General features: G+C 37.6%; 1 protein-coding gene across 4 annotated transcripts in view; it reads left to right on the forward strand.

Moving 5' to 3' along the window:
* The window catches only part of LOC131079459 (uncharacterized), a 314,514-nt gene that overhangs the window by 84,636 nt on the left and 205,173 nt on the right, over positions 1 to 24,705 (forward strand). The window lies entirely within an intron of this gene.

Genomic DNA, 24,705 nt, shown 5'->3' on the forward strand with positions numbered 1-24,705 from the left:
TAAATGCCCTCACTAAACTTAAATAACTAGGTGTGTAAAGGACCCAAGAGGAAAACCAATTAGGGAATATACTCGATTTACACCAAGAGAGACGATGCTCCCTTCTACGTGGGTTATGGCATGCTTTGTACTTGGCCCAAGACTCCTTGAGTTTATCTAGTACTTGGCCTAAGATCCGTTGAGTTTATCTAGTACTTGGCCTAAGATTCGTTGAGTTTATCTTGTACTTGGAAATGCATTTTCTTCATTATTTTAGTAAAATTTTTAGCACTTTGCTAGTTTTGAAGTTATCTCTTTATCACTTTCATTGTGTTGTACAATTGCAACATCAATATAATTAGGAGACAAATAACTAGAAGAAACTTTAAGTAAAGAATCTTTCTGGATAATTACACAGCACTATTTTATGAATGTTGTATACATACCAAGCTTTCATTCCATGTTTTGGGAATCTCCCTATTCTATCCCTTTAAGAGATGTAACAATGATTATGACTACTTTCTCTTTACAATTCATTTGTGGATCTAAAACAATAAACCTCTTCCAATTAGTATCCTATTCTATCCCTTTAAGAGATGTAACAATGATTATGACTACTTTGGCTTTACATTGTTGTCCAAAATTTGTCCAATAAGCTTCACACCCTATTAGAATCAATAGTGGCATATACAAATGCATATTTCTAGTACTTGGTTTGCTAGTAGTAAACACACATCCTCTAATGAATTTAGAAACATCTTTTTCCATAGTTGGAAGATATACATTTGTAAATTTGCCACTCTCATGGCTGTTCCAAAGTGCTTGTACTTTGAAAGTATGTGCTTCTCTAAGTACTAATAACTTTCCCAATTTTCGAAGCAGCCAATCCTTGATGTGGAAGTTGTCATTGCTTTCAATATCAGCATCTTGTATCCCTTGCAATTCGTGAAACTCTTCAATCAGCATTCTTGGCATACTCCTCTCCCAATTTCAATGCTGAAATCATGACTCAAACCAATGGTAGCTTAAACATGTCTTTGCATCTTTGCCATATGATTTATATGTCCTTCACTCCTGTTCTTATTTATGCCTTAAGATTTTCACACTTTCTTTTTACATTAAGTGGATCTTATTTTGGCTTGTTCTTGTGAAGATAGCTTGTTTCTTTTGTTATTGGTATTTAAACCTTTTGAGAATTTGTCTTATAGGGCTTTGAAAAGGAGATTTCTGATCACCTTCTATTAATAACAGAGACTTCACATTTCGAACTAAGACAGTTAACCTTAATACTATCAGCCCTGATTGAATAAAAGGACTTAACGGATAATAACCATTTCTAGACAGAGCTTACAAAAGATTCTATCGGATTATAACATCCATTCTTGATTAATTATAACTACTATTAAAAATAAGCTAAACAATTAGATATTCTTTAATCGGATCAATTTCATACCACCATGAAGAACTTCTAAGACATTTTTCTATGATACCATGATTTGGTATACAGAGAAATATCTTTCAGGTTCTCTGTAAAGATCAGAAAATCTCAGACTTTCCAATGATGCGATGCCAAGCAAAAAGATAGTTCTTTACATGCTTAGAAATAAATCATTATCCTTGATCATTCTTTATATCTATAATATGGTTTAAGACATGCCTGTGAGTAAGCGAAGCTGCTGGAAAATGTAATATCTCGTATGGATATTTGCTCTAGATTTTACCAAATTTTAACAAACAGTTTGCATGAAGAACTGATTTCTATTCATCCAATATCCTTGCACACAGATTATACTATAAATCATATAATAACAAGCTAGAATAGCAATCTGGAATTATATATGAATAAAGAATAGATAAATCATTACAACCTCAACAAAAATCAACAGAATTAACCTTCCAATCGTAGCCATAGAATGTAATATCCACCCAGAATGAGGAGAATGACACACTGAGACCTGCGACCAAAAATCCACTTCAGCACACTCTGCAACCAGCAACAAGAACACTCTGAAACCACACAAATCTTCACCACACTGAAAACCACACCACTGGAAATCTGAAAATGCACACTGAAATCGAACCACACATTCAGAAGATCCAATCACAGCTAGGAGTGATGTCTCACACTCGAGCTGAAGTGGATGTGCTATACATTGTTGGCTCTAGTTGCGGTCCATGTGTACGTGGCTCATCTTGCTCCTCCACTTCAATCAAATCCAAACTTTTTGGGCCTAGAAATGAACCAGGATGACAACCTTCATTGGAAGCTACTAGGTGGGATAGGGAGGTGCACAAGGAAGCATAGAAGGCTTGTGCAAAATTTTGGTATTATAATAACATTCCCTTCAATGTGGAAAGGAGTCCATATTGGGAGAGTTTAGTAACAACATTGACAGTTGTAGGGAAAGGGTTCAAGGCCCCTAGTCCAAGAGATTTAAGTGGCAAGTTGCTCTAGATGCTATTGTAGATGCAAAAGAAATTGTGGAAGCTGAAAAGAAGCAATGGGAAAAATATGGATGGCCAATTCTTTCAGATAGCTGGACAGATAGAAGAAACTGCACTCTTATAAATTTTATAGTGGTTTCAAATGGTGTGATGGTTTTTCTAAAGTCAATTGATGCTTCCAACATAATAAAGATTGCAGAAAATTTGAGCTTGATGTTGGAGGAGGTTGTTTTAGAGGTGGGCATAGAAAATGTTGTCCAAGTTGTTAATAAAAATGCAACAACATATGTGGCAGTTGGTAGATTGCTTCGAGATAGGCATCCAACATTTTTTTGGACCCCTTGTGCTGCTCATTGCCTTGATCTTCTTTTGGAGAACATAAGTAAAATTGATTGGGTGGAACGAATTGTTAAAGAAGCAAGAGATATAACAAAATATATATACAATCACCCATGGGTTCTTCAATTGATGAGAGAGCACACCAAGGGCAAAGAACTTGTGCGATCAGGAGCTACTAGATTTGCAACAAATTTTCTAAACATTGTAAAGCATTGCTAGTTTATTGACTCCCTTGAAGTAGAGGTTTGTGAGTCAACCATGGTTAGATTCAACTTACTCAGAGAAGGCTGATGGAGAAATGATTGAAAAAACGATTTTTGATGGTGAATTTGCAATGAGAGCATTAGATATTGTCAAGGTAACTTCAACTTAAATTAATTTTCAAATTGAATCCTTTATTTTTAATTTTAAACTTTAGAAGTGTTTTGTTTCATTGTAAGTTGTAATTTAAATTTGTTTCTACTTTGTACTTTGTAGGTGATTGAGCCTTTGGTGAGGGTCTTGCACTTGGTGGATGGCGAGAAAAATGTGATGGGATATATTTATGAGGCAATGGATAGGGCCAAAGAGGCCATGCAACACTATTATAGGCGGAATGCAAATAGATTTACCCCTATTTGGGACATCATTGATTGAAGGTGGAACAATCAACTCCACCATCCCATCCATGCAACAGGGTATTTTCTCAACCCCGAGTTCTACTTCTCTAGTAGCTTCATGGATTCTAATGGGGAGGTTATGGAGGGCCTATTCACATGTATTGAGAGGATGACACCTATAAGCGCAACAAGAGACCTCAGCCTTTTAGAGTTGCAAAATTATAAGGCAGCTAGGGGGCAATTGTTTTCCTCCAAATCATGCATATGAGGAAGAGAGATCCAAACACCAAGTAAGAAAAAGTGAATGTGATGTCCCCACCCTAGTTAGTCTCTGTGATTGATGGGTTAGCCTATCATTTTTGGACTCTTGTAGGCTAACATTTTGGATAGAGAGTCTCAGTGGCAGTTCCACTTCTTTAGTTTAGTCTTGGGTTGAGTTCCAGGGCCTTAGCAGTTGGTGTGTGGGCTTAGTCGTGGGACTTACTATTTTTAGTAAGTCAATCTGGCAGTTGTGCCATGTTTAGTCAGGGCGCCTGGGCACATGGGGGTTATTTAGTGTTGACCCTTGCTTCTGACGATTCGTCAAAAGACTAAATATTGAAGGAGATATTAATATTTTAGTGGTTAAGTTATTTATTTAACTTATGTGCTTATATTATATAGTCATAAAGTGACTTTATTAATTTAAAAGGCCACTTAAATATTATAAAGTGATTTCTAATGATTTGGGCTCCCAAGTTGAATATAAACTATGCAAAGTTAATTAAATACATTTTATTCTATTTAAAATGCATTTGGGCGTACTTATTGAAAATCGTGCCATTTGGGGGTTATAAAGAAATTGGAAGCAATTCAAACTCCATTATTGATTATTTAACATTGCTTGATATTTTCTCTGTGGATTGTCTGAGACAAGGGGTTCAGAGGGTTTGCTATTGAAGAACGATCATTCTTCATGGATCTGTGATTCTGAGGTTGTGAAAGATCAGCTGAATTATTGCAAGCTGAGAGGGCTTCACATAGAAGTTTTCATGTGCTTCATCAGAGGTTATTTGTGTTAGTTATTTGCAGATTTTAAATAAGGAGGCAATACACGTTAGATGCCTCATTAGCAGCATTCAATCAATTCAATAAGCAGTCGTACCAGTATTTGTAGCTAGCTGTACCAATCAGCTTGGCATGTGGGGCTCCAGAGAAGGGCGTTTTGCCTAGGAGGCTGGAACGCCTACCCAAAGTGCATTCTGGAATGCACAATTCCCAACGCCTAGTCCTTTCAAGCTATTCTATCTACTTTCTGGCTCAGAGAAATCATTTCTTGGACTTGTACGGCCATTTTGGTCAATTTCCCAGTTTTGGCTGGGAAACATCAAATTTTTGCATTTAAAATAAGCTAAAGACCCACGGGTATGCAATTAGTAGTAGGATTTATTGTAGCAGGTATCTTATTCATAATATAGTTGCAGTTTCTCTCAATTTTATTTCTATTTGGTTTTATGTGCAATTCTTGCCTGGCAGATGTGATATTTTATGGTTTAAATTTGTTCATAAACCTTGAAAATCCAAAAAACACAACAGCAATAGTATTTTCAAGAGAGTTAGAACCAGCAAGGTTCTTACAGTGAAGCCTTATATTTTGCAAGTTATGAATTACAAATATTAATAGAATATTGTTTATTTACTAAAAAATTAAAATGAATATCTAATTTGTAGGTTCTTGATGGGAAGATTTTAGTGGAAATACTCCAAATTTGCAAAGGCTAGCCCTTCGAATTTTGTCTCAACCCTGTAGTGCTTTTGGCTGTGAGTGCAATTGGAGTTTGTTTGATGCCATTTACACAAAGAAGCATAATAAGTTGACACAAAAATGCCTCAATGATCTTGTTTTTGTGCAATATAACCTTTGGCTTCACATAAGAAAGGTGCAAGACCAGCTAGATGAACTCATTGATTTGGATGACATTGATCCCTACATTGATTGGATTGTGTCGAATGATGATCATGAGGCCTCCTTATTTATAGAAGATGAGATTGGTGATTTTTAGAGGCAAGCCTTGGAGGATTTGGCTGCAGTAGAAGCAAGGGGGATTCGATTGGATGACATTGATATGGTGGAGTCGTCATTGCCACCTACTAGCGTGGTTGAGCCACAACGACATTCTTCTACACCAAGTAGGGTGCCAGATTCGAGAGTGAGGACCATACCCTCTACCTCCCATTATTTCTCTAGGGCAGAGAAGAGTAAGATGTAAAAACTTGTAATGTCTAAGATGCCTAGCTATGAAATTTATGATGAGGATTTTCAAAAGCAATCATCATAAATTCATAATAGCTATTAATTAATAGCTTGCTATTGTATCCATTTCCACTATCCGGCTTCATATGATGATGCCATTTTGTAATCCATATGTATTGAACAATCAAATTTAATAGAAAACACTTCCTCATGGTTTTTAGACTCATTTGATACATTTTATAATTGAATTTTGCGAAGAAAAGGTTTTTTTATAAGAAATTTTAGTGCATTTTAAGCTGCCGAGTTATTGCATTGTCAAAAAAATTTGGGCTTGTTGAGTACTCTCTAAGTCTGAGTATGCGATCTATGGTTTAGGTGATCTTGTTGAGCCTCATTATGCTTTCCAAATGCAAATTTTGGCCTTTTGGGTGCTCTCCAAACTTCTTGGAGAAGCTTTTTATTTTTAGATAGTCACTAAGTTGCTTCAGTTCATCATCCTAAGTCCTCAGTGACATATTGGTATGATCAAAATTTCACATTTCTGTCATTAGGATACTTTCCACAACTTGGGTATTTTGTTGAATTATAAAATAATTATTACTTAATTTATCTAAAGGGGAAAATATTAAAAGGCAACTAAGTGTAGTACTATTTATTCATTAAAAATGTGTTTTAAGTTGTGCCTCAAAGTGGACACCCAGGCACAAAGGGGTCTTTTTGCACATGACGGATTATTATTTATTTTAAAAAAGGGTTTGTGGAGGAAAAAGTGAATTATTATTTTTCCATCTAGAATTTTATAAATTGGGATTGAGAGCTCATTTGGGAGGTTGGCCATGTTATGAAATTTGATTTAACTCTAGAGAGAACCTGTGCTCTCCCATTGTCTTGAGGGTGAAAACTCTCTCAAAAATATTGGTTTCAAGGACAAGAACTCCCCTAATTGGTTTGGATGATTTCATCCAGGAATCATGTGATGTCCCCTTCTAGTTAGACATCAGATATTCAACAGGATTAGCCTATCAGTTGACCCTCGATGGCTAATGAGGTTGGATAGATGATCTTTTGAGGCAGAGACCTAGTCAGTAAATGGGCTATTCTTCTTCTCCAGAGTTCAGAAGTTTCAGACTTGGCATTTGTATGGATTTCAAGGCTGAGTTTCTCATACTTACTATTTATAGTAAGTCAGGGGACGACTGAGAGGAACCCTTACTATTTTTAATAAGGAAGTCTAGTTCGCACGGATACAGTGATTGTCTCCTAGTTTAGACGGGATTGAGAAATAATGAATATTAAATGGCCTAAATGTTATTTAATTATTAAAAGGAGATATTAATAAGTTATAACTTAATGTTAGAATTTGAGGGTCAAGTAATTAAAAGGGGGCCATAATATTATTTGTTTGGACGCCTAAGCCAAGGGGATTAATATAAATATATTAATGTGCAAGCTTATGAATATTAAATGCCAATGAAATGCTTTTTTGGAGAAGTTCAATTTCATGAAGAGATATAAAGTTTGCCAAGGAGAAATTGAACTCATTCTTTTGGCATTTGACAAACTTATTTCATGAATTTGCTGAGCATTGGAGAACAAGGACGAGGGTTTCTGCAAATCCAGTGCTTTTTGGACACTGGAGAGTGTAGCTTCTTCAGTGTAGCAGCTTTCCGAGGTTGTGACATATCATCTGAAGTTTGATAATCAATTGGCTTCATTCAGGAGTCAAATTTGTGCATATTGGAGGAACAAATTTCAGAATTTCAATTGGGAGCTGAGCAGAATTCGAATGATAAGCCTGCGAATCGGTAATTATTGGCACATTTTCTAAGGCTGTATGGCCTGCTTTTCGCAGCCATAATTTGCAGCAAGGGAGGTGCCATTGTCTGGAGGGCGATTTTGTTTGAGGAGGGTATCAAAATTTACAAGAAAATTAGTGAGGTGCTAGGCATTGGAGAACACATTGGCATCAATTTCGGAGGCTTGCACTGCAGATTTTGGAAGAACCGATTCATCTTGAGGCTGCTTTTTACTAGCAGAAGTCTAGAAATTGATATGTTCAAACTTTATCAGGTATGCAAATGTGTATAAAGATTCTAGATATAATTAAGTAAAGAAAATATATGGTTTCTGCAATTATTATCTGCTGTATCTATTTAGTTTCAGATTTAAGTATTTCTATCTTTCATTGGCATTTCTTTTTATTTCAAAAATCACAAAAAAGAACAAAATTCAGAAAAAAACCAAACAAAACTTCAGTAGAGGACTTGGGGTCTTCACAGTGGTATCGAAGTGATTTCCTGTGATCATTTGGGTTTAAATCAGATTGTTAATGCAACCAAGTGATAGGGAAAGAAGGTATTATCAAAGAGAATTCAGAAAAACTTGGCATCCACTGCAGGTACCTGAAGGGAAAATAGTGTCAGGATTAATTGATACCCATCAAGAGTCGTCTTCGGGGAATTTTGAACAGGTTGCAGGTATGGGTGATAGAAGAGAGAATAGTCAATCATGAGATGAAGCTAGAGAAGTAAGGGAAACCTTGAGAAGGTTATAGGATGGATAGCAGCGTTTAGCAGACACATTGCAGTTGCTCACCGCATCCATACAACAATTGGCTAATCCGAGAGGACAAAATCATGAGTAGGAGGATAATAGGAGTGTGGTTGGGACTGCCAGGTCTTGTAGGACACCTACACACACCATTGATCAGCCTACCCGGTCCACTTTCTTGAGGAATGAACTAGAAGGAGGTGTTGGGGAAGATGATGATGCTATATATGCTGATAATGTCATGACGGTGCATGATGAGTGGAGTTTACTACCCCTTGATGTAAGGGAACATTTAAACTTCGACCACTACATGAGTCAAAGGAGGGAGCACGCTAGAGCTAGACAAGATAGAAGACCAAGGAATCAGAACAAGGATTTGGAATATGCTACCAGTAATCTTACCCTACCACTGTTTGATGGAAGCGGGAAGGTCACAACATGTTCATGGATACATAAGTTGGACACTTACTTCAACTTACAGCCTATGACAGAGGGAGATGCAATTAAATTTGCTACATTGCATTTAGATGGAGTGGCTCATGATTAGTGGCACAACGGAATGGTTACATTGTAGAATAACCTCATCACTTCATATCAGGAGTTTTCTGATCAGTTGGTTGATCGCTTTGATAAGAAGGATCCAGAGTCTTATTTTAGAGATCTAGCTCAGCTTAAGTAGGTTGGAAGTTTGGAGAGTTACATTGGAGATTTTCAGAGGCTATCAGTTATGGTTTCCAATATTTCTGAGCAGAGATTAGTTGTGCTGTTCATTGAGGGCCTATTGGAACCCTTGAGAGGATGGGTAAAGGCTTTTGATCCATCATCATTGTAGGAAGTGATGAAGAAGGCTAGAAGCATGGAACTTGCAGCCCCACAAAGCATGATCTCGTTTAAGGGATCCTCTTCATCTAGGGACAGCAAGTTCTTTCCTAAGAATTAAGGAAAACCAGATTTTAAGGGAGATCAAAAAGGAAAATCAGCAGCACCATTTGATCGGGAAACACTCAATGATTTGCGTAAGAAAAAGTTGTGTTTCTACTGCAAGGGCCCCTATGATGTAAACCATGACTGTCCCTTGAGGCCTAAGGGCAAGGCTAACCGAGCTATTTGGGTTTTTTATGAGGATTCCGAATCTGAAAATTCAGACCAGCAAACTGATCATGAGGAATCTAAGCCCAAAAAGTTTGAAGATGAGCCTGAAAAATTGGAAAAAATGGGTGTGCATGAAGAGGAAGTAAAATTACAGGAGGCATGTCTCACTAGTGTTTAGTAGGAGGGCTCATTCAGGATGCATGGAGTGTTAGTTGGCCAAAAGGTTATCACCTTTCTAGATATAGGTGCCACTCATAATTTTATTGATACTAGATTGGTTGAGAGGCGTGGGATTCAAACTGAGGAATTTGAAGGTATAAGGGTAAGAGTTGCAGATGGTTACACTCTTAAGTGTGACATGATGATTTCAGGACTACCTTTGTGTGTGAATAATTATGAGTTTAAGGCATATTTTTATGTTGTGACTATCGGAGACACTAATGTGGTTTTGGAGATGAGATGGCTTCATGACATAGGAAAGTTTACTCTTAGCCTTCAAGAGATGGAGATGAGATTCAAGGTAGATGGGAAGACTCATGTGTTGAAGGCCATCAGAGAAAGCAGTTTCAGGATGATATCATTTAGGAGGATGGAGAGACTTATGTGCCACGACATGGTTGAGTGGGCAGCAGAGTGTATGTTGATGCCATCACATGAGGGACAACAAAAACCAGTTTACCATCCAGATATACTAGAGTTGAGAATTAAGCACGCTAAGTTGTTCAGTGACATTCCACTAGGTAGACCTCTAGATAGAGGGATTGAGCACATGATTGAATTGGAGGAGGGTGCAAAAACTGTGATGATTACTCCTTATCGGCATCCAAAGCGGTTGAAAGATGAAATTGAAAAGACAATTAACGAGCTGCTTGCTATGGGGCACATTAGACCTAGCAAATCTCCCTTTGCCTCATCAGTAGTTTTAGTTCGGAAAAAAGATGGCACCCTTCGGATGTGCATTGAATACAGTGTCCTAAATAATAAGACAATTAAAAACTGGTACCCCATCCCTCAGATTGACGAGTTGATTGATGAGCTTCATGGTGCTTGTTACTTTTGGAAGATAGACTTGAGATTGAAGTATCATTAGATTAGAGTCAGAGAGCAAGACATTGGGAAGACAACATTCGGGTGCCATTGTGGCCATTTTGAGTTTGTGGTTATGCCATTTGGGCTAACCAATGCTCCTACTATATTTCAGGCTACAATGAACAGGGTCTTTCAACCTCAGTTGAGGAAATTTGTACTTGTCTTCTTTGATGACATCTTGGTGTACAGTAAAATGTGGGAGGAGCACCTTGACCATTTGGACATGGTGTTAGGAATCCTTGACAGGGAATCTTTGCATGCAAAAGAATCCAAATGTGATTTGGGTATGGTGGAGTTTTTTGTATTTCGGCCACATTATCAATGCAAAGGATGTGCAGATGGATCCTGATAAGATCCAAGCTATTATTGAGTGGCCTACTCCAGAGAACCTCACTCAACTTTGCAAATTTTTGGGATTGTGTGGCTTCTATCGCAGGTTTGTCAGTGGGTATTCATGGCATGCAGCACCACTTATGGAACTAATGAAGAATGCAAATTTTTGGGATTGTGTGGCTTCTATCGCAGGTTTGTCAGTGGGTATTCATGGCATGCAGCACCACTTATGGAACTAATGAAGAAAGGGGCATTTGTTTGGACTCCTGAAGCACTTGAGGGTTTTGAGAAATTCAAACGCTTGATGACTACTTGTCCACTCCTCGCATTACCTGATTTCACTAAGCCCTTTGAGCTACAGTGTGATGCTTCGGGCGAGGGCATTGGTGCAGTGCTTATGTAGGATAAGCACCCTATTGCGTTTGAAAGCAGGAAGTTTAGAGGACCTGAGAGGAGCTTCAATATCTATGACAAGGAGATGTTGGCCATTATGCATGCGTTGACCAAATTCAAGCAATACTTGGCATTTGTATGGATTTCAGGGCTTAGTTTCTCATACTTACTATTTATAGTAAGTCAGGGGACGATTGAGAGGGACCCTTACTATTTTTAGTAAGGCAGTTAGGTGTGCAGTGGATACAATGATTGACCCCCTAGTTCAGACAGGAATGAGAAATAATGAATATTAAATGAGTTATTAATGTTTAAATGGCCTAAATGTTATTTAATTATTAAAAGGAGATATTAATAAGTTATAACTTAATGTTATAATTTGAGGGTCAAGTCATCATTAAAAGGGGGCCATAATATTATTTGTTTGGACGCCTAAGCCAAGGGGATTAATATAAAAATATTAATGTGCAAGTTTATGTATATTAAATGCCAATTAAATGCTTTTTTGGAGAAGTTCGATTTCATGAAGAGATATAAAGTTTGCCAAGGAGAAATCGAACTCATTCTTTTGGCATTTTAGAAACTTATTTCATGAATATGTTTGTCAAATGCCAAAGGAATGAGTTCTGCAAATCCAGAGCTTTTTCAACATTGGAGAGCGTAGCATCTTTGGTGTAGCAGCTTTCTGAGGTTGTGAAATATCATCTGAAGATTGCTAATCAGTTGGCTTCATTCAGGAGTCAAATTTGTGCATATCGGAGGAATAAATTTCAGAATTTTCAATCAGATTCACGAGCCGGGCAGAAGAAGAATCATAAGGCTGTGAATTGGTAATTATTGGCACATTTTCTAAGGCTGTACGGCCTGCTTTTTGCAGCCATAATTTGCAGCAAGGGAGGCACCATTGTTTGAGGGCATGAAAATTTGCAAGAAAATTAGTGAGGAGGTACTAGGCCTTGGAGAACACATTGGCATCAATTTCGGAGACTTGCACTGCTGATTTTGGAAGAACCGATTCATCTTGAGGCTGCTTTTTACCAGCAGAAGTCCAGAAATTGATATGTTCAGCCTTTATCGGGTATGCAAATGTGTATAAAGATTCTGGATATAATTAAATAAAGAAAATATATGGTTTCTGCAATTGTTACCTGCTGTATCTATTTAGTTTCAGATTTAAGTATTTCTATCTTTCATTGGCATTGCTTTTTATAACAAAAAACACAAAAAAAAGAACAAAATTCAGAAAAAAACTAAACAAAACTTCAGTTGAGGACTTGGGGTCTTCACAAATCACTAGTGACCTGCAAAGTGAAGTTGTTTTAGTTGTGGCGCAAAATGGATACTATCGATGTATTTTGATTTCATATTTTGGGATTGCTGATATTGTCTATGTCTTGAAGTGTTGCTGGGCGATTTTGGAGGTTTGTTGTACACTGTACATCTTGCCTGCAGGCCATGCTGTAATATCCACACTAGAATTTAATTTATATTTTTTTGACTGCATTAAACTCAACACGAAGTCAAGCTCATGTTGATATCACTGCTGATACAATGACATTGAATCAAATGCACTTCTCATAACTGTCTACATACAAAATCCAACTCCCAACAAGAGTGGTGATGATTTACCTTGTACAGATGGTCCAAATGAGGGCTTGTAAGTCTGTAGAAGACCGTGGACATATCTCAATGAACAGATAAGCTTGGAAATAATGCCCAACTAGCTCACCCACGTCATAGCCAACAGACCTAGTCAAGTTGTGAGCAGATATATGTCTGTTGTCACCGCCTCATTCACTCCCAAAGCATCCTAACCTTTTCAAAATGAGTTTTACGTTTGAACGTAAGAACTAATGTTGTTGCTATAGGTTAGAACAGCCACCCAAATAATCAAATACCCTTTCCAAACCAGCAAGAACACCACCCACATTGGCAAGCAATGACATGCACCACCCAACACCTCTAGAAAAAGCCCAAATCGTTGCCATGATGAAGGGAAACTCTGGAATAGGTCTGAAAATGCCCAAATGCAGTGCTGTTATAGCCTGGACAGCAAGTTGATTCACAATCAAGTGAGCCCAACCTACTAACAATGTATAGGGACTATCATCAATAGCTCCCAAAACACAAAGCATCACTTAAAACACACCCAACAACATGAATATACACTTGCAGTTCTAGAAAAGTAGTAAACAATAGTCCCAACACTTGAAACATAGATTGTATGATAGTCCAAATCCATGCAATAACATCAAAAATCAATGCCATATCCCATGAAAAATCATTACAAGATCATGCTGCCACTATGCAGGGAGTAATGTGCCTCAAAGATAGGCATAGGAGCTTCTGGCTCACATGCCACAACTACGTGTTGCTGGTACGACTTGGAACAAGTACAACCTTTCAAATGGAACCCCCAATATCTATACGGCCAGTAGAAAATCACACTTTAAAGGCTTCAAATACGATATATGGCCATTCCCAATGCACCACTATCATTTACCAAGGTGTACAAGCATCAAGGGGTTGAATAGGTGTGGTCTGCTCATGAAATAAGGGTACTGGCCAATAGTGTCTCTCTTCAAGTTTCCTTCAAAAGTCACTTCAATCTGTGCAAAAACCTCAACAATACCTTTACTAAACCTGGTATATTTGCAATGTCAAAATACTTCAAAAATTATAATTTCAAAACTCCCAATAAATGAAACCAATATGCAGAATGTTGATTGCCAAGTGGAAACACTCAAACCTAGCTAGGGACTGTCTTTCGAATCTGAAACTAGCAATCAAATGATGGTTTTTGTCTAAGTTACCGGTTCGGGTTCGAAGAACCCGGTATGCCGGTACGGCAAAATTTTGAAAAGGGGTTTAGGTTCATTTGGGTTCGTTAGTACAAAAACATGTAAATTTTTTTTTTTTATATATATATATTGATATTTGTGAAGCCTATAAGCATGAATTAAAATTTGCATGTCACATAGCATCATATAAACAACAAAACAAACATAAACTTGTAATCATAGCATCATGATCATACCATAATAGCATCATATACATCAAGTTTAATATCAAAATGACAAAATATTCAAGTATCATTGTTTCAACTTTCAACAATATAAACTTAAAGTTTAATCATCAAATGGATCATCCAAAAGTGACTTTCTTTTCCAAAAGCAACACGACACCCCTACCTTGGCATATACAGGTTTTTCTGTAGAAAAGAGAAATCATTTTCCAACAAATGACGCATTAGCTCTGACAGACAAAAGAAACTGCAGCCCAAAATTGTTTCAGAAAGAAACGCATAAAGCAGAAATTGGCGTTGGAAAGAACATTTCTGACAAAAAAAATCATCGAACAAACTCATAGCCACAAAAGGATAACACATATTACTTGGAATATGTGCCATTTAATATGTGCCAAATACAACCGCTGCCAAAAAGAAACGAAGCTCAAGAATAAACACAAGGAATCGACTGCTCTAGACCACACACATATAGCTGTCAAGATAAACACTGCTGGGTTCGACCTGGGTCCGCCCGGGTTCGACCCCGGGTTCGATTGGGTTCGACCAGGGTCGAACCACCTCTGGGTTTTTTGAACCCTGGTCGAACCCAGTTCGAACCGTACCCGTAACACGGACCCGGTCGAACCAGGACCCGTACTAGGGGGGCCCAGAGGCGAATCCGGTAACCTAGGTTTTTGTCATCAAATGAGTTTTTTGAAGAACTTGTAGGTTCAATCTTGCAGCATTTCAGTAAGAGATATCTTCAGCATATCTAAAATGAGAGCTCAAACCTCCTTTTATAGATTTTTGAAGGGAATTTGTAATTTAAAATTATAATAACTCCTTTTCCCTCAAAAATTACCTTTTTGAAATACTAATAACATTTCACATGTAAAGGCCCCCCCACTAGGCGTCCAACTTTTAGAACACTTTATTACCTTTCCAAGGAGCTATTACACTAAGTTGTCCTCTTATTAGTTTGCAACATTAGACAACATTAGTGAAATATTAATTAATTATTCAGTAACACACCCAAGTTGTGGAAAGCACTGAAATTTAATCAAAATCAAACTTTAATCACATTGGGATGATATTGAAGATGTAGGATGATGATTGGAGGCAACCAGGTGACTTAGTAAAAATAGACATGTTCTTCAAGAAGCTTGGAGAACACACCAAGCGGCCAAAAATTGTTTTGAAGGTTTCCCTATGATTCAAAACAAAAACCGAGATCAATGCCATATTCAGATGCCATTAAAACTAAACTTGGGTCTTCCAAGAAGTTTGGAGTTCTCCCCAGCAACACCCAAGAGCTTATGGGAAAACTTGGAAACTGGCCAAAAGCTCACAATACAGTATTGCATAAAATGGGGACATTACACATGCTTGTTTTTTGCTTTTCCTTTTTGGGTGTGCTAATTCTAAGTTATACATTGCTTTCTTAATGCAGTGAGATTGAAGGTTACTATTTGCATGTTGTACAATTTATTAGAGCAGATTTGAACTCACTAAATGAACGGTACCAATTTCCAGGTAGGTCATATCAGTGAGAGGGGTGGCATGTGGGTTTTAGGAAGTGGTGCTTCTATTTGAAGGCCTAACTTGCCTTTTTTCAGGGTGCCTAGACACTCGAAGTGCAGCTTACTTTGCTATTGAGTACAAAGTTGTACCTGTGAACCAGAAGCATGAGACTTAACTGTAGATGTGCACAATGACTGAAGGTTCTTATTGTTGTCCTCATTTTTGTTTTCAAAAATGAAGGACCATTTAATGAAATTTTTGTGAAAAAATGAAAAAAATTACTCTATGACATGCTTCCCGAGGCAGAATTTTGACTAATCCTTGGATTGGCTTAATCCTCAGTCCATCCTTGAACTATGTTTCGAATTTCGTCGAATTCCGGGTTCGTTTGCTATGTCTTTCTTTCAATCGGGTTTTAAAATCCCAACTGCAGGTGGAGAATTTTCTTCAAACTGCAAGTTTTAATGATATTCATTGTTTTGGTCTTTGTAGGGGAATTTTTGGCTTATTACATGTGCACTTTTATTCAAGGATGAATACTTGTAATTTGTTTTAAATTTCCCTTTTATTGTTTTTATTATTTTTAATGTTTTTGGTCTTGTTTAGTTAAAATAGGGATTTTTTGGCTAAATTACAATTAAACTTGCAGTTTGGTCCAAAAACCCCTACTTTAATGGTTTTTACATGTAATAGGGATTTTAAATGCCCATTACATATGTGCAAGCAAGTATAACTTGTTGTAGGGATTTTATTTTCCCTTTACAAGTAATTAAAACTTGCACATCTCTCTCCAAAACCCGATTTTGCCTAGAAATGAAATAAAGTGACAATTTTAAACTTGCTATTTGGTCCAAAAAACCCGATTTTGCTTATAAAGTGCATTTTTGACATTTTAAACTTGCTATTTAGCCAAAAAATCCCGATTTTGCCCAACATGTTGAAAAAGTGAAATTTTAAACTTGTTATATCTTCTAAAAAACCCGATTTTCATTGTTTCAATGCATTTTGAACTTGTTATTGGTTCCAAAAAACCCGAATTGCAAGGAAAAACATTTTTTTTGAGGATTTTAGGCAAATTTTTGTGGAGATTTTTTGGGAGATAGAAGGCGTTTTGGATTCCTCCCTATTTTTATGCATTTTCAAACACCTTTCACGCCACATGGAGGTTAAGATTGCTAGTTTTTAACTTTATAACAGGAGCCACGCTTTTTCAAAAAACCACTTTTTTTTGCCATTTGGAATGCCACGAATCAGCAATATTATGAATCGTTTTGGCTTGGTATGCTAAGGCGTTGAGGTTAGAAAGAGTCTTGGCCATTTTCCATGCCATTTCTCATGCATTTGCTGCCACATTTTTCAGTTTTGGGCATTTTTAAAAAAAACGTGGCTAGGGTTTTGGAATGCGGTTAATTTCTTTTTAAGAGTTCTCCTTCCTTCTTTCAAAGATTGATCATCTTTTTGAAGAAGGCATTTTCAGTTTGGAGCAAGGTAAGATTTCTTTTCTTCTTGTTTTTTTTGTTTTCTTATTTTCTTCTTGTTTCATTTTTCTTGTTTTCAAATATGTTGGTTCTTCCCCAAAAATCAGATTTTGTGAGAGAGATTTTCCCCTTTGTAAAGCAATTTTAGAATTGCATTGTTCTTCCCCATTTTCCCTCTTTACTTGTATTCGGGATTTTAAATCCCGATTACAAGTTGGATGAAAATCATTGTTCTTCCCTTACGGATAAAAGATTTAACCATCTTTTGTTGAAATTCCAAGTTGCAAGGATGAGAAATACCCATCCTTTCAAAATTGGGTTTTTGGAACCGGATTGCATGTTGAAAGTTCTTCCCATTTTCTTGAAGATGATCTTCCCAAAATCTTTTCATATTCATTTCCATCATCCGTACATACCATTTCATCCACTCATTTCACACCTTCATTCATTTTCCCCATTTAAAGTCTACCTGCGGTCAACACTCCAGAACCCGAAATTGGTCTAAAATGCACTCATAAAACACTTGAAAATGAGCTCTAAAGGTCCAATTACAAGTGCAAACTTGTGTTTACCCATTACACATATGAAGTTGCATGTTTGTTCTCCACAATTGCAAGTTAATGCTCTTGTTTTTCCCACACATGTAATGCAGCTTCCAAAATCTGAAATTCACTTGTGAGCCCATTTTTGCATCAATTTATCCCTTCCCTTGTCAGTCCAGTTTGCACACATGACCTACCAAATCAATGAATTAAGGCATGGGCCTTATTTTGCAACAAATTTCAAGAAATGGAGGACGATACAAAAAAGAGATACAACAACAATTCATGGTTGCGAGCATAGAATGCTTTCAAGACAAAGATGGTCATGACATGAAAAGAGGAAGGCAACCATTTCCCTCCTGAAAAGATAGTACTACCCCAAGCAAGAAGACAAGGATGCAAGTTCCCATTCCGGTTCAAGATGTCTATACCAATCCAGAATACTTCAAGTTCTAGCATCCTGAAGCGACATGAAGATCATCACAGACAAAGGATGATGCAGTTAGAGTCGTGTCTTTAGACACATGGAATAGTTTTAGTTATGCATTTGTAATTTTGTTTTGACAAGTTACATGTAAAAGTATTTTTTGTAAAATGCAAGTTACTCATTACTTGCACTTTTGTAATTACATGTAAGGCGACTACAAGTTGTGTCCGATTAGGACTGTAGTTGGAATAAGTCTTAGTTAGTTATCGAAGTCTTAGTTAGTTATTGAATAAGTCTTGGTGGTTGAGAGAATCTCTCAAGTTAGTTAAGATCCTCCGACCTTTTTCTCAAGGCTCCTCTTCTATAAATACTTGAGGGGTTTATTGAAATATTGATCTTTTTGGAAAGCAAACAAAAACTGTGCCAAATTTACAACAAGAAGTCTTTGAGCTTATGTATGTGAATTGAAAGTTTTGAAGAATAATAAAGAAGGATTACTCAAGTTTTGAGTCTTTGAGCTACATGTTTGAGTTTGAATCTTTTTATTTCTTCCATGCAAAGTGTCTAAAGGAGCTTAGTCTAATCTGATTTGAAGTCTTTGAGCTGCAAGTAGAGAAGATTAATTAAAATAGGAAAATCTCTAGAAGGAGCAGCAAGTCTTTGAGCTTGCGTCTATTCTTGAGGAAAAATTATTGTTTGATAAGAAATAGCAGCAAGTCTTTGAGCTTGCATTAGTTCTTGTCTTTGTGTTGAAAGAATAGATTATTCCAGTCTTTGAGCTGTTATCTTTTATTCGTTGTAAAATTTAGTATAGCAAAGGGTAGATAGGACTTCACATAATCAAGTCTTTGAGCTTGATATTGCTGTCCCGTCCCGAAGGAAGTGACAGAAGTCTTTGCGCTTTCAGGAAACTTCATTTCCTTTCTCTCATTTCAGTTGAAAGTGGTTAGTGTTGTTCATATTCAATCGCTATTCTTTTCTGTGAAGAGAAAAGGATATTGTCTTTCTTGAAAAAAGAAGAAAGATTGCTGTCCCATCCTATTTTATTTCCAAAGTTGTAGCTAGATAGGGGGAGCCTTCCCTTAATTAGGAGAGTTTTTACTCGTGTGCTGTGGTTGAAACCACAATTTTGTATATTTCCCCAAGTATACAAAATTTTCAACCAACACTTATCAGACAGATATGAAAGGATTTTGAGGGGTTTGAATGGTTTTTAACAGCAGGTCGGGGTGTCTTTCTGTGGTTGTTTAGTCTAAGATTGTTGCATCAGCATTTGGGGTGTGCAAACTGAGAATTACCAGATGTAGCAGACCTGATCAGACTGAGTTTGTCAACAGCCCTGCTTCAGCTTTTACTAGTATCTCTTATAGGTATACTTCTTGTTGGGCATTTTATATATACTGGTTATCTGTGAATATTCATCTAATTATGGATTCTTACAACAGTTATGTGAGTTGTATTGCATTTAGTATATCTTTGTAATACCTTGGATGGTAGTACTGCTAGTGGACTGTGTCATTCCTCTTCAATATGATTGCTCACCCCACTGAATAAGCGGAAGTGCTTGTGCTTATTGTAACTGCACACTCAATGGAATTAGGGAAGAAGTGTGTTTTCTTTTCAGTTCTTGTATAACATACTCCATTGAAGAAGTGAGATTGGCTGGTTTGCTGCCTAGTGTGATTCATTCTAAGTTGTTGCATTTCATTCAGTTGGTGTGGCCCTATACATTGTATGCTCTCGCCGTGCCCGTTTTGGGAATTCAGTGATTAGAAATAATGACATTGCATAGAATCTTATTTTGAGTTAGAAAAATTCAAAAATAAATTAGGACTGTTTAGGACGGTTTGTGTGTAAGCTAGGGTCAAGTTATTGCTTGAGGCATTAGGCCAGGTGGTATGTACAAAGGGTTTTTCAAAATTATTGATCCTTTTTTGCATCCTACACTTGAGGAATCATGGTCAAGTAAAAAATCTAATGAGATTGTAAGAACCCACACCTGGTGGACTCTAACCAACGACAATTTTCTGCCTTTGTTTGATTTTTCAATGTTTTTAGTGTTTGGGTTTTGCTTGAGTTTTCAATGATGTTTCACCAAGGAATAAAGAAAGTGCAAATAACATATGCTGCAAACTAGAGTATGGAAATGAGAGCTACAGCCATAAGCATTTTATCGAACATTTGCCATGCAATTCCTATTATGAAATGTTGACTTTCAGCTAGGGACATTAAGACAAACAGTTATCTTGCAAACTGAAATAAATACTACAAATATATCATATGCAACTCCTTTTTATTGATGTCCCAATTACCACAGATATGAAAGGGCCAAGACTCTTGGTTGACAGCTGAATATGATATGAAACAAAATACCCAGGTCTGAGTACAATGGCAGCATACAACCAACTTCGAATGTCTATTAAATATTGAAATTAAATGCAATAGAACCTGATCCAATGAAGCGCCTACGTTGTGGGTAATGTAGCAACTCAAATACCATGTAAATTGTGAAGCAACATGTGTGGCTGCTGCTGCTATAGTACGGCCTCCAACAATTATAAATTCTGCCCAAATTCCAATGTCATGACAGCAGCAACTAATCTGGAAATGAGCAGCAATTAAAACCCTTGAAGAACCCTTGAGTAGACTCAACTAAGATGCAATATACTGTAGCGATTTTACTATTCACGTATCACTGTAGCATTTCACTATTCACGAGTTACTGTTCATGCGCACTGTTCACGGCACTGTAGCGCACTGTTCACGGCACTGTAGCAGTGGATGAAATAACTTGCAATTTGCTCTTAAAACCTTGAATAACTTGTTGATAATCTCTCCCAACAAGAATGATATAACTCCATGTGCCAAAGAAGGATGATTCACAACCAACTATAAATGTTCTTCAACAATAAACTTCAAACCCTTGTAGAAAACTTCACCAATTTGCACAAATGAAAGAACTGAAGTATTCTTTCCCACAACTGCAATAATTCAGATGTTATTTCACACCTTCAAAATTGCTACCAATTGGAAGTTTTCGTTTCCTATGATCAAAGAAGAAAATTGCGAAAGCCCTAGGCTCCACAATAAAAATCAATCAAAATACTATTCATCAACTGGATGCCGAGAATGAACTCTTGCCTTTCTTTTTATTCTTTCCTTAAGAGAGCTCAAACACCTTCCTGGCCAATATGGGATAAAAGATTTATTCCCACATTAAATTATTCACTTAACGCACTTTATTATATTAAAGTGACTTTATTATTATAAAGTTACTTTAGAACTTTATAATAATATTAAAATATTAAATAAATCACTTAAGTCACTTAAACTTTAATATCTCTTGATGTACTTGTCTGATTGCTAAACCGACTGAGCCAGGAGTCGACTCTCCCTGTTCTCCATGTGATTGGATGCCTGTCTAAAAATAGAAACCTTGAATAGTGACTTACTATAAATAGTAAGTATGTGGAACTGAGTCTAGAAATAGCTGCAAAGGCCCAATCAAGGTCGACACTGCCAATAAGCTCTGCTCAGGTGTCTTTCTATTAATAGGAACCCTGACTCTCCCAAAATAGTAACTTACTATAAATAGTAAGTGTGCCAATCTGAGTGAAAAAACCTGTGCAAAGGCCAAAACCTGAATCCAGCTGAAGAGTAATGTCTCTAATCACCAAGTAACTGCCACACGAGGCCCTCTATCAATAATTATTAGCCTACGAGGGTCAAATGATAGGCTAATTCTTACAAACTTTGATGCTCGCAAAATGGGGACATTACAGTCCGCCCTCCCTGAAATTGCTTGTCCCCAAGCAATCTCCACTGCAAAGAAACTCCAATCCTCGGGAGGCCCAAAAGAAGAAATGTGAAATGTCCCACACATCCTTAACCGACTCCTGTAGCACCAACATAAACATAGTTGCGCACAATATCCCTGGATCCCAAACCCGGAATGGAAGTCTGCCAAGCCTAATACCCTCTGACTTCCTTTGCGCTACTCTGATCTCAACTTCACCATGCCAGAAGTGGTGAAGCAAACCAATGGGACCCATCCAATACACTGTGCCAAACCTGTCGCCTCCTGGATCCCAAAACAATTGAACCCCACATCCATTCGCCATATAGAGATAAAAATATCTGGAAGCGTCTATAACACAATATCTCTCTACAGCTCTCGGTAAACTCCCATGGATGTGATAACTAACCAAACCATCATGCCCACTGACACCATAGTCATCCTGTAACCATGTACCCATAAGAAAACTTTGTGACATAGAAGTAGCAAACCCTGTTGGATACATATCAGCATGATGTATAACTGACAGCTGTCCCTGCAAGTAATCCCCCATAAACTGCTGAGTCGGGCGCTTGCAACTGCTAATCCCATCTTCTGAAGATGATGAATACCCATCCCACAAAGGATGGCATCTCGGAGCCAATCCACACGGATGCATCATCAAGTCCTCTGTGTGTGGATCAAAAGAAAAATGATGAGCACTCCTCACTGTGTAGTCGCGGTAAAATGCTCCAACCTCTGTCAATGGCTTGTCACTAACAACACTTGAATCGAGCAGCTGATCCCTTTGATTCTGAAAAACAACAAGCTGACATCCAAAATCAGCTGCATGGGATGAAGTGACAGATTTGCTTCCAGGAGATGGAAACAAATCAACATGGGAGCCATACTCCCAACTAGATGACACTCTGCAAATGCCCTGTGAGGATGGAGTAGCGTCGTGTACTACCACACAACTCTCAAGAGAATCCACCATTGTGACACAAGAGCTACCAGTAAACTGTCCTGCATCAACTGTCACTGTACTGACCTCAGGAGAACTTGATGCAACTAGTGGTTCTCTACTACTCTCAACCAAGGTACTCATCCCAGCTGAAACTTTCGTACCTATATCTGTGATAGATGTAACCACATCTTCACTACAACCAGTGGATATAAAATCCTCATTAACTGCCTCTGTATATAACTGTACTATATCTGCAGTTGGTGGAGACTGTGCCAAACTCAACTCCTCGGTAAGCTTCTCAATCTGTAACTGTGACTCTTGAAGATCCAACTCGGCACTCTGCCATGAGTCCATAGTCACCTCAAGCTCATGAGTGAGCTCATCGACCTGCTCCTCCTTTCCCTTCAATGCATCATAACAAATGCAATCCCACTCGAGAAGAAAATCCCTATCCGCAAGTAGTTTTAGGTAATTTTGTTTCATCATTCCAATTGCTTCTCGAAGTGCATGTATCTCTGCAAGGGAAAAACCACTATCACCATGCTCATTTGTCAAAGGAGTACTCCAACCATAGGTAGCCAACATCTGACGAGCAACATTAAAATGCTCAATGGTTGTGGCAATCATATTGTCATTCACTTTTAGTTGCCCAACCAAATGATGAGGATTCTGTAGCTTATGACCCCCATACAAGTTTTCCGGTTCACAATATGCACTATGATATGAGGCTGATTCGTCATCACTCACTACATGATAAGCAGCATCATGTGTGCTTTCATCCATGCACACCTCAACATCTAAGGTACTGCTGCTTTGTACCTCAAAGGATGGCTCAACTGATAAGGTAGAAGTTGCTGGTATGACAGTATCTTCACACACCTCCACTCTCAAAGTAACTGCATGCCCATCCAAAGCACGATCTTGGGATCCCGTATCAACATATGAATCTTCTAGCTTGTTTTCAAAGGTCTGATTTGGAAAATCAGACTCACCACGACATGAATTCTCCACATACAATGCATCATTAGTACCCAATTTCTGAGTACTTTCATGTGACAATTCAATAGGATCATTTTGCACATGTGAAAACACTGCTGTCTCATGCTCATGCAAAGTTTCATCATCGCTGTCATGAAAATCAGAAGTAGCCTCTATATTAGAAACTTCTTGAGTCACCTCTTGCAAGGATGATGTAGATAAATCATTACCCAAAGTTGTGCTAGTGTCTTCTTGAATCAAATCAGCATGTCTATCAAATTCATCATATAAATTTCTGCATACTTCATAGGAATTTGAAGATACCAAATCATTTTGACGAAGAGTTGTATCATCCTTATGTGTAGATTCTCTATCCATTTCATGTGTAAACAATTCATGAGCTATAGTGTGATATTTCTTCCTTGCAAACTCTGTCTTATGGCAAAGACTCGGGTGCAAATCCATGTAACTCATGAAAGGAAGTTCCTTCTTATTTTTTTGAGGAAGAGTGCTATACTCCTTAAACATGCTAATCACTTCTTCTTCTTTGTTTTGTGGTGTTCGACCTTTGCTGGTAGGAAGTGAATTGAATCTTTTAGGCAACCCAAACTTTGAAAGCGTTTGCTCTAAACGCAACAACTCTCGGCTGAGCTTGTATTGTGATTGTTCAAGTTCTTTCAGTGCCTGTTTATCGCTGAACAATGTTGTCATGTAGCCCATTTTCACTACCCAACTGAAAATCAAATCAAAACTGATTTGTACACGGATGATTTTCCCACCAATTGAATGCAACCATCACCCAACAGGTTGGCAGGAAACCGCTCTGATACCACTGTAAGAACCCACACCTGGTGGACTCTAACCAACGACAATTTTCTGCCTTTGTTTGATTTTTCAATGTTTTCAGTGTTTGGGTTTTGCTTGAGTTTTCAATGATGTTTCACCAAGGAATAAAGAA

This window comes from Cryptomeria japonica, chromosome 8 (assembly GCF_030272615.1).
Source record: "Cryptomeria japonica chromosome 8, Sugi_1.0, whole genome shotgun sequence".
NCBI lineage: Eukaryota > Viridiplantae > Streptophyta > Pinopsida > Cupressales > Cupressaceae > Cryptomeria > Cryptomeria japonica.